Source organism: Dioscorea cayenensis, chromosome 2 (assembly GCF_009730915.1).
Source record: "Dioscorea cayenensis subsp. rotundata cultivar TDr96_F1 chromosome 2, TDr96_F1_v2_PseudoChromosome.rev07_lg8_w22 25.fasta, whole genome shotgun sequence".
Classification (NCBI taxonomy): Eukaryota; Viridiplantae; Streptophyta; class Magnoliopsida; order Dioscoreales; family Dioscoreaceae; genus Dioscorea; species Dioscorea cayenensis.
Window position 1 is genome coordinate 11,244,204 of NC_052472.1, and position 12,177 is coordinate 11,256,380.

The following is a 12,177-nucleotide window of genomic DNA, read 5'->3' on the forward strand; positions in this document are numbered from 1 at the left end:
ATATAACTCATCTGTGCATGGACATGAATGCTGAATGAATAAATCTTAAAATTAGCAATTAACATTTGAATAAAGAGTACAAATAAATATGCAATATAACAAGTACCTTAACCTAATCTCTATCTCTGCCCTCACCCCATCAACAATCATTTTAAGGTTGTTATCCCAACATACCACTCATTTCTTTCAATTTTAATTCTTGCCACCTTCTCCGGTATTGTCCTGGAGATGATTACCCATTAGCCTCGTAACGGTCACCCCAAATACATCTCTCACGGCTCGAATAAGCGGCATGAGTGCTTGTAAGCAAACCCTTTATCAACTTTTAGTCCTTGTTCAACTTGACTACCAATAAATCTTATAAAATAACGGCTTTCAGTTGGTGTCCACCTCTTATGTCCCGATGTCACTATTGTGGGCTTCTTAGCTGATGAATTTTGGCTATCCATTTCTACATTGTACCCTTCCATTCTATGATAAAATTTGATATGCAACAAACTATGACAATTGTTAATTTCCACATAGTATGTGAGTAGTAAAATTCATAAAAAGCAAAAGAAAAATATTACTCGAGATTAAGCAAGTACTAAAATAATCTAGTTGTGTAATAATAGATACGCAATATCGAGAGTTACACATCACTATTTTTATATAAATACTAGACAATGTTTAGTGCAAGTAGAGAAATAAGTATGCACTACAAAGTCATCATACAATAAGCAAACAATAGAAGAACAAATGATTCCTTAAGTTGTCATAATTATGATATATATAACTATTTGTTGTTACATTTCAGGCTGCCAATTTGAGTCACGGACAAGCATGACCATTCTTGTGCCTCTTTCTCTTTGTTCCCTAATGGTGGTTTGTGATATACATTTGTGGTATCCGGTCTTCCTCGGAGGAATAAAGCCATCTTAGCCACCATTGAGGATGTAATTATATGAGATAGCAACAGCTTGTACTGAGTTACATTTGTGCTCTTAAAAGGAAAAAGGCCTAGATAGAGAGAACTTCACTCGACCCTTTAAAGAACCAAATGCACGCTCAATGGAGTGCGATCGGGATGAATGCCTCAAATTAAAAAAAGCTCCTTAGGGATTAGCGGGTGTTCGAGAGGCCAAACTCCTGGGTGATATCTTACACCCCTATAAGGGGTATAAAACTAGGTCTTGTGGCATATCCGGCATCAACCAAGTAATACTTCCTAATTACAAGACATAAAATAAATTGATAAGTTTAATCATTACACTTGAATTATTCTCTAGCATTTTATCCATAAAGCAAAAGTTTAATACCTTACGGGACTTATAACCCATTAGGTCTCTCAAAGTGCATCGCGAGTACTAGAGAATCATGTCTCGATCCTTCGACCAGGCAAGAATGTAGGTGAAAGCGCAAAGTCAAAAAATCAACAAGCTGCGAGAACATTTTTGTGTTGGGTAAGGTTTTCTTACAAAATCTTTGCTACTTCGGATGTTGGGGCGGAAGCATGAATATGTGTCCCATCTAAAAGGCCCCAATACAATCCTAACATTAAATAGTTTATGTTAGATTTAATCTTATGTAATTATATGTAAGTTACATCTAATATAACAATACCTTAAAGTAGGGATATAGCTTGCTTCTCGACGCTATATATGGTTGGATTTGTGTACTTGGTGACCGCACGTATTCATGGCACAACTCACCAATAGCATATAACACGTGATTGAAGTACCTACTAACGGTCTCCCCATACCTTAAGAAATTATGCTGCAATAACATGGTTTTCGTTGATTGTGTCCTATGAGTGTGCAAGAACATTAATAATTGTTCCTCCACACTCATGTGTAATGTATCCATAAAAAGGCATTTTTGGCTGTAATATTGAGCATAGGTTGAAAAATAGACTTCTTCATACGAACCATGTTGATGCTAGTAGTGTCATTTCCATCTATCAACCTAGACAAATACTTTTCCCTTATTTCTAGCCTTTCGCGTGATGGTTCTCTACAAATTCTTTGTCTTTTCTTGCGAAGCAATAATAATATAGCATAGGCCACAACTAAAGCGATTACTTCCAAGAGTGCGAGTTCATCATCATCCTCGAAATGATCCATCTAATGTAAGATTGGTAAAAAATAAATAATTTCAGAATATAAAACAAATATAAATATCATAATGAATAATGTCAGTATATCACTATTTTATAATTAAATTAATTACAAGCCATACTTTGGCCACTCACACCATGTATAATAAGAAGCCTTGAAATCGATTATATTTATCATAAAACTAGTTTAGAAACCATTTTATTAACATTACCAATCAAATTAGCATAATTAATCAACCATAAATTAGTACTAGTAAGCGTACATGCATGGAACAATGTCCCATTTATGACAACTAATGCAAAGTCACAATATAAGTTTAATTTGTTTGCCAACATATTTCAAGCATTTATTCATCATTGTGTCAAATTTTATCATTAACATGTATGAACAAATTCAAATCGACAGATAAAACTTAAAAAAAAAAATAAGTAGATCAAAACTAAATTAATCGACATTGTAGGGAAATTAATCTTTATCATTATATAACCTTCAATACTAGGAAAGGAAAAGTCATTAAATTTTTACATAGATCAGGGACCATATTAAAATAAGTTTAAATGTTTAATTACAACTTACAAGTGCGTATTTTCAAAATAAATAAATAAATTTCAAAATAAATAAATCACATGTCCATACATCTTTAAATTGTCTCATTTAGGATATTTAATTTCTTTATTTTTTCAATGTTTTCACAAATATTATTATTTACTCTTTACTATTAAATTATATGATGTAAATCTTATCCCTTTATCCTTTATTTATATTTCAATTCATATGATTTTAAAACATAATTTTAAACGTACCTGAGTGATAAGATGGTAGAAATTACAACAATTTTACACATTTTTTAATCATTACACTAAACCTTATCAGTAACGTGTATTAACCAGTTCATTACAAAAATTATTTCACCTTTAAAAAGGTTTACTATGCAAATAAACACTTCAACATCTTGATCACGAAAATAAATGAATAAATAAATAAATAAAAATATCAAAAGTGTAAGCAAATCTTTATCCATGCATCAATATCACATTCCTATCAACCATGGAAGTAATAATTAAATCTAAGGCAACATAATAATAATAATAATAATAATAATAATAATAATAATAATAATAATAATAATAAACATGAATCAAATCTACACAAATCTATGCAGTAGTAAAAAGATAAAAAAGAGATAAAAACTTGCAAAATAATAAAGACATTAAAAAGGGAAATATTTAAGGTTAAAATAAAAAGATAAGACTAACCTGATAATGTAAGAATGAGATCGATGACTTTTTTTTGTTGTTTTGCGAAGATCTTGATCTGAAAAACAATAAAAAGATTATATTTTGCAAGAAAATAAAAATAAATAAATAAACTTGTAATTAAAAAAAATCCCAAAAAAGGTAAAGAGGAACCTAGGAGTTTGTGGTAGATTTTTTTGTCGCCTACGAGAGAAAAGATTAGGCTTTGCAATGGAGTTGAGAAAGCTACGGAGATGTGCTATGATGGGGGAAAGTGGTGGCTTGATCCTTTGACCTCTTCATTTTGTATCACGTGACATCACGTGCGAGACATTCTATCAAAATCAAAGTGCGGGGAGATTGAACTACGCCCGATTTGGGCGTAGTTCAAAACTAACTAAATCCATGTCTATTGCATTTCTAACTACTTTCAAATTCTCAAATTCAACGAAACAAACACTAGATTTTTCAAGTCTTTTTGTAATTACAATCACATGTAGTTTTATATCCGGCCAAACAAACACACCCTAAATGTATTACATAATAAATGAGATATTACATAGTAATTACAACAACAAAATAGAGCGATAAGCAGAGGGTGTCCGAGCCAACAAATTAGGAAGCTTCAACATTACACAATATTAAAAAGAAAACCTCACCTCTTTCCGATCGAATGATTTTTAAAAAGAGGATTGATTGATGATGCCATGATGAATGTACTCTTCCCATAACATAGAATACGGGGTGTCCGACCAATGCGTTGTTTCTTCACACTTCTGGTCACCTTGTAGAACCAGATAATGAGGGCGATTGCGCACCTTTTCAGGTATCTGGCGCTATAGCACTTCCCTTGACAGCGCAGCTGCACCCGTGTGGCTATTTTGGGAAGATCTTCCATGAGGCACATGTGGATGGCATGCACCCAGGCGTAGTTGGTGATAGTCTCTAGGTTGTCCGCATACCTAGCCACGAAGGTGGGCGCATTGAGGATATTTAATTTTCCTCGTTATCAGTCAAGCTCGGTCCCTAGTGTGTTTTCCTTTTTTATCTCGGATCTGAAGCATCAACCGGTTTGTGGACTTCACACTATAAATGAGAAGGAAGACCCCTTCCCCTGGACACCCTCTCCTCCTCTACTTCTTCTCAGATTAGTTTCTTCTTCATGTGTCCAGGATATTCGCTTCAGTCACACCACATTTTTGAGATCTAATCTATCTTAAAGGATTTGTCATGGTCATCTTCTTCTGGAGAATCAATCAGCTGCAATCACGCAACAAGTTCATCTATTTTTTCCTGTTCAAGTCGGAAAGCCCGTGTTATTGACTGACGGGTAAGCAATGACCGGCAAGCAATTAAGCAAGCATTTCGACATGGTCAGGAAAAGAAAGTTTTCACTCATTACTTGATTGCTGAGTATTCTCTAGAGGAGGATGACCATGACACATCCTTTAAAACGGAGTTGATATTTAACACTTAAGAATTGTTCTTATCATTTAAAAGCTTTTCCTTATTGTGTAAACATCATTGTCTATGTTTAACTATATGGATTTTCATTTAATTTGTAATCGTTTTCATTTACAAATTTTTTTTTCTATTTAAATATCAGTGTCTTTGCAAAACCTTGTTTAAGTGTTCGTGTTCTACGTTGTACATGTTCAAGTCGATGCGCATGTTATGCAACCGCTGTGAGCGAGCAAACAAATGGGAGACCTACTTATTCACGGACATACATACATTCAAAGGTAGAGTTACTTGTTGAGGAAAGCCGAGATCTTCATGTTGGTCGTTGTATCGATGATCTTAACAAACATTGTAAATAAACAAATATTTTAAAAGAAATAAACTTATTTGAGTGTCAACTTTTGATATTTAAACCGAGATATTTTCTCTTAACGTTTAACTTAAATATTTTGAGAAACAAAAAAGGCATTGTAAATAAACAAAAAGTTAAATAAAAATGCTTAGTATTTAAACAAAGACAAACGGTATCTAAACAACAAAAAATGATATTTACACAGTGAGACAATGTTGTTTAAATTGAGAAACCTAGAAATTAAACAATGACAATGATATTTAAACAAAATCAATTATATTTAAATGAGATACAATGTTATTTACATGGTAATTCTGTTTTACATAATTACATATTAATCTTTTTTCACCCCAGTGGTAGACGTGCGGTAGCATCGTCGCCAAGGGGGGTCGTAGCATGTGGGCGTGGGCGGGGGGTTGTTCGGTAGGAGGGATGTTGCCGTTGGAGGAAGGGGGTCTTTCGGCCAGGCGAGGTAGTGTGGGGCTCCTCCGGCACCGAGGAATTCATGCGAGGATGCCATCTCATCCTGCCTTCGCGCCAGTGGTTCGGGAGCAATGGCATTGCCCCGGCAGATGGCTCGAAGAAGATTTCTTTATCCGCATTCGCCTTGACCAGCTCAGGAAACTAAAGTAGATAAACAACACAATGTTAGTGAAAGCATTCAATTTAAACAATAACAAATAGTTTTAAACAGTTAACTTAAATTTTTTTAAGCAGTTTACATATGTTTTTTTAAAGCGATATCAAAATATTTAAACATATAACCGATAGTGTAAAACACTAAATCACATTTTTTTAAACATAAAAAGTTGGATATTTAAACAAAGGCTCATGATTTATTACCTTCTCTCTTTTTGACCCGATTACAATATGGCTTCTATCAGTCGCTTGCTTCGGTAACTATTTTTCACAGTAGCACAACATCCTCGGGGTCTTGCCAAATCTCGTTTGATTGTGTACAAAACCCTAGACAAAAATGAAAATGAAAACAAAACCCTATCTGATAAATCTCCTACTGAGACTTCAATATCATCCAATAAAAATAGAACCAAAAAACAAAACCGAAAAAAATCTCTTTTTCTGACATAATCGTTTATAAAAAAAACCATAAACATAGCTTTTTCAACAGCGTCCACCTCGGCTCAATACCTCACTGCTATAGTGAGTGAAATCCGAATACTTAAGCGAGAATTCTTATTTGAGACAATGGTGGAAAGTGAAGAAGAACTTTGAGACAAGGATGCCCAGCTGAAAAGAAAAGCTGAAGAGGCAGAAAGAGAAAAAAAAAGTATAACCAAGCATAGTAATGATTGTCTCTAGGGATTATCCCCTATCAGTCACTTAAAGTGGGTCCATGTTATGAAATTCTTTTTTTGCCCTTGCAATGGAGGGAAAAATAATGGCAAATCACATCATGTCTAACCTTTATGCGTATAATTGTGCACTTTTTTTCCTTCCTGCTTGCTTTTTGTGAAACAAAGTTTAGAAGGCTCATTACAACTTTTTCTTCTTCTCCTCATTTGGTTTGTTCGATTTGAGTTATGTCAATTTCCCGATAAGGTGAGAATTTTTTCATTGCTCTCACTTTGATCATTACGCAAGAGAGGGAGTAACACTATGTCTAAAAAAATGTAGGGTTTATTATGGAAGTATTTGTGGTATTGCTAGATACAGCGGGGAGGGGACAGTGCTAATATTCACGGTGCTGACTTCTTGGGAATCAGTGTCGGCTGAGATATGTGAGCGATGGGGTCTTGATATTTCCCGTGTCAGGGTGAAGTTTGTCACACTTGATGGACATAAAAGCGGTTTGTCGATGAAAAGCGAGGTTGACTTCTAGCGCATGTGTCACGTGTACTCCATCTTCAAATGCACTGTAGTCGAACTTGTTGTTGAGGGCCCGATGATGTGCCATTATATCCCTCTCGAAAATGAGTTTTTCTTGTTGTAAGATTTTTTTCTTTTATGTTTATCGAGTTGTATAAGTTCATTATTGTTTAACTATGCCAGTCTCTGTTTAAATATATTACATTTTTCATTTTTAAACATTGTCTTCTTAGTTTAATTTATTTTTGTCTCTATTTAATTATTAAAATTAACGTTTAAGCTGTTTAATTTATCATTTTAAACACTTTATGTCTATGCTTAACATATTGATCATTGTCGTTTTAAAGCTGAAGTGTTGGCAGGAATTTGGATTCTACGAGCCCTCTGGCCCCACCCCATGGTGATCCTGACGGTGTGGGTTGCCTTCCTTCCTCATCAGATTAATCCAAGTGTTATCATTGGATATCGGACAATGTTTTGAAGGCGTTAAACATTTCAAGGACGCACTTTGAAATTTTGCAATCAAATGGAATTTTGACTTCAAATTCATAAAGAACGAAAAAAACACCGGGTAACTGTGGAATGCGTTGCCGATGGTTGTTAATAGCGCCTTCATGCAGCAAAAGAATATAATAAAAATACTTTCAGAATCAAGACAATTAACTTGTCACACACTTGCGGTGGTGGAATAGGATCGGTGTCACATTTCGAAAGCGTCCAAAAAAATGGGTAAGCGCACGAGTGATTCAGAAGCTCAAGGACCGGCCCTTGTACAGGGCTATGACATTCAAGAAGGATATGTTGCGGGAATATGGTGACCACATTCCATACAAGTAGGCTTGGTTGGGGAAAAAGAGCATGGCAGGGCGACCCTCGGCGGCGCGACATCTCCATCTATGATTTGTTGCTTTGAGTACGTTGATAAGGTGGTTGAGGCGAGCCCCGGTAGTATTGCGATTGTCGAAAGAGATGGTGAGCATTTTTAAGCGTGCATTATTTTTCTTTCGGTGCGTGTATTGTGGGATTCAAGAGGGCTTGCAGGCCACTGCTATTTCTCGATGGTACACACCTCCTTGGAAAGTATCGGGGTACTCTATTGGGTGCCACGAGGCAAAGATGGAAACAATGGTTTTTCCACGCCGCCTTGATGTTATCGACAATAAGACCGATGGCAATTGGACTTGGTTCATTTCAAGTTAGGTGATGCTTTATCCGATGAAGGAGATTATCAAGAGATAATTACATTCATGTAGGGGACGAGCCTAAGGGCCCTATGAATGCTATTGCGAGAGTCTTCCCTTCTTCACAACATGCATATTGTCTTCAACATCTGGAGGCAAATTTTATAAAAGCCAATGTCAGACTCTAGAAGGTATTGAGGGAGGAGTGCTTGTCTATATACTTTCATATTGCGTGGGCATCCACGCCTAAAGAATCGATGATACTAGTGAATGAACTACGAGGCCACATCACTCGAAGCCCATCATTGGTTGATTAATAAATCGGATATGTCACATTGGTCGAATTATCATTCCAGAGGTGAATATTGGGGTAAGATGTATTCAAATATCACGAGTCATTCAATGCATGGATTAAAGAAGCTCGGCATTTACTGGTGACCAAAATGGTCTACTCCATAAGGTATTCGAATGTTGATTTTATTTACACTTAAGAATTGGTCTTATCTTTTAAAACATTTCATTACTGTTCAAATATCATTTTCTGTGTTTAACTATCTGTCTCATCGTTTAACTTATTTTCCTATGGTTTAAACAAATGTGTTTCCATTTAAATATCAATGTCTTTGCTTAACCTTGATAAAGATTTGTGTTCTCGTTATGCGAGGTTCAAGTTGATGCGCATGTTATGCAATCGCTGTGAGCAAGCGAACAAATGGGAAACCAACTTATGCCCGGACATACGTTTGAAGGTAGAGATACTTGTTGAGGATAGCTAAAATCTTTGTGTTGGTCGTTATATCGATGATCGTTATGAAGTGATTGACCAATGCAGCAACTCTATAGATCTTGCCAATAGAACTTGCCCATGTCACAGATGGCAAGATTATGGTAACTCGTGCAAACACGCTTGCGCTACAATAATGCTGAGACGAGACACCAGCGTTCATCGATTTATTAGCGGGTACTTCACCATCGACAATTACAAAGCTGGCGTATAAAGGAAGCTATATTCCCCATACCCGACAATAACAAGCCTACGGACGGAAATCGTGAACTGCGTTTGCGTTAGGCTGTGACAAGAAGGCAACCAGGGTGTCCTAGATGAAAGAGGATTAAAGTCATGAAGTGTTTGAGGTCTGCGAGTTACATTGCATTTCTTTGCCATGTCTCTAGGCACAATCGTAGATCTTGCAGATGAAAGCTGTCACTAACTAGGCATTGTAAATAAACTAATTTTTTTAAAAAGAAACAAACTTAGCGGAGTGCCAATTTGGTGATATTTAAATAGAGAAACTTAAATTCTTAAAAGGTAACACATATATTTAAATAGAGGCATTGTTTGTTTAAACGGAGACTACTCTTTTTTAACTTATTATCCTATGTTGTTTGTTTTAAACAAAGACTAATTTATTTTTAAACATAAACAACGATATTTAAACAATAAAATTGAAAGTTAAGCAAAGATAGGGGAGTATATAAGTATCTGAGACTTGTAAATGAACACTAGTAAATTTACATTGAAAAAAATTTGTCATGTTCCTCGAAAACAATGAATTGAATTTAAATTTATAATGACAAAACTGTTTTACATCGTCTAAACAAACAATATCATGTCAATTCTATTTCCCTACGATCGAAGACTCCCCTTTGTCGATGATGCTAGGGTGTGCTCCCTTCCCTTAAGTATGTGGGCAATATACTTTAATCTCGAGATAAGGATGTACATTTTGTGGTAGTCTGTAGTTTTTTTCATTGTCGATTAATTGCTCGATAAAGCGCATGACATAGGCAGCCTGATCGACACTTCCTTTTTTTGTCGTGGGGTTTTCAATGTCAGTGAATTAGTGGGTATTTTTGTGGTCACCGTCTCGCGAACTCCATATCGATACAAAGTGTCGAATAGCCTCTGCTTTGTAGAGGGTATACAAATTGAGATTAGAATACCGATTATTTTACCAAACATTATTAATCAAACTCAGTTTATCATAAAACTTACCATTTCTAACGCATCTTTATCGTACTCCTCACTTTGGCATAAAGAATAATGACTGTATTCTTGTTTGTTATTGTTAAGGACCACGAGATGGAAGTAACCATTCATGATTATCGGGAGGATGATATTGTTAACATCATGCAGCTTGTCGCGACATCCCGATCATAGTGAAAGTCGTGTTGAGGGCAGCGTCTTCTGCTTTGACATAAACAAGCGCAAGTGGTCATGTATGATGGGCGCGCTTTTTTTATAAGGATATGGTTTTTACGCTCAGCGACTTTTTGTATTATGCATATGAAAGCGTCCATCACATCGTCTGACACCATCTCCTTCCCGTCAAGCAGTGTGAATAATCTGGACCGTGTGGTGCTAAGAGAGTTATTCGACCACCACGACGATCCAGTTTGTTAAATGGTAATAGATATAATTAAACGATATTGTAAATATTTAAATGATATAGCAAATATTTAAATGATATTGCAAATATTTAAACGGTAACTACATAAATTAAAGGTTAACATATAAATTTAAACAATAACATAAAAACTTCAAACTTACTTATCCATAGAGCAGTTGAGGAAGATCCTTATCAACTCCTGCTTTCGAATTTGATTAGTCGTGATTGTCGAAAGGTATTTTTTTCTTCTTTAGAATAAAGTCTTTTCGAACTTCTTCATATTATTGGTTGGCAAGGATCATATCTCTCGTTGATTTTTCGGTGGCGTTCCCTTGCCACTTGTTACGACTATTTTTGGGATCATCATGCGGCACTTTGTTGTTGGCGGTTATCGGTGTTCGGCACCAGCAACATCTTCCTTCGATGTGGGCACGATGGCGATATCAACGAGAGACATATCCTTACATGCTTCTTGTTGTTATGGGATTGTATGCGCCTTGATGTTGTCTTGTCGGCCCTTTGGTTCCACCGTGACTATGATTTTGTTGATAATAGAGCCAACGATCTTCTTAACCGCGGCCACAACAACAGCATTAACGGGAGACACACCCTTAGCTAATTCTTGTTCTTTAGGGATTGTGTCCACCTTCGATGCCCGCTTTAGTCGACGCTGGTTCCACCGTGGCGTGGATTTCATTAACTGTGAGTCAGCGATCTTATCAGCTGCCGTAATAGCAACATCATCTATGCTCTTCTACACGTGGCGGCCATGTCATCGGCGGCGACAAACTCAATAACGACATCGGCCCGTCGATGGTGCTTTGCTATTGTTTCATCGTCGACGGTGGTGGATAGAGAGCATTATTGTTTTCCTCTTTCTTTCAAGTCTCTTCAAAGCGTGGAGCGTCTTGGAATGGTCATCCCGATGAAATCCTCGTTGTTAAATTCCGCGCCTCGTCCATCCCGGGTGCTTCATTTGTTTGGAGGGACACGCAGTCGATTGTGATTGTCCTGCTAATGCCTCGACTCGGTGACAAGCGAAGGAAACTTGGTCATCAATATCAGCAGCGCTGCGGAAGAATTGTAGTGGCGTAGTCACCTAGTGCCGTCCGGGCGGGGGGTTCTTTGCTGATCGAGGGGGCATGTGGCGATCGGGAGGGCTGTCATTATCGTGGTCGGGGGGATGTTGCAATAGGGTGGGATAGGTGGGATAGGGGAAGGTTTCTCCGGCGTCGAGGATTGCGTCTTGCGAGCGTTAGGCTGGAAGTAGGAGAGCAGTCGGCAGCGCATGGAAGAGGTTAGCCTCTCATCTTGCTTTCGTGCAAGTGGTTCCCGAGACAATAGCATCCACACGGTGGTTGGCCGAACAAATATATCTTCATCGACGTTATTTGGGACCCAGCTCAGAAAACTAACATATGTAAACAAATCAATCTCAGCGAAACCATTCAATTTAAACAATAACAAATATAGTTAAACATTTAACTTATATATTTACCGAGTATCGCATTTATTTAAAAGATAAAACATAATGTTTAAACTCTAAAGAATACTTTCAAACAGAAAATAAACAACATTAAAGCGCTAAATACTATATTCAAACATTAACTACTCTTTATTAAATACATTGTTCAT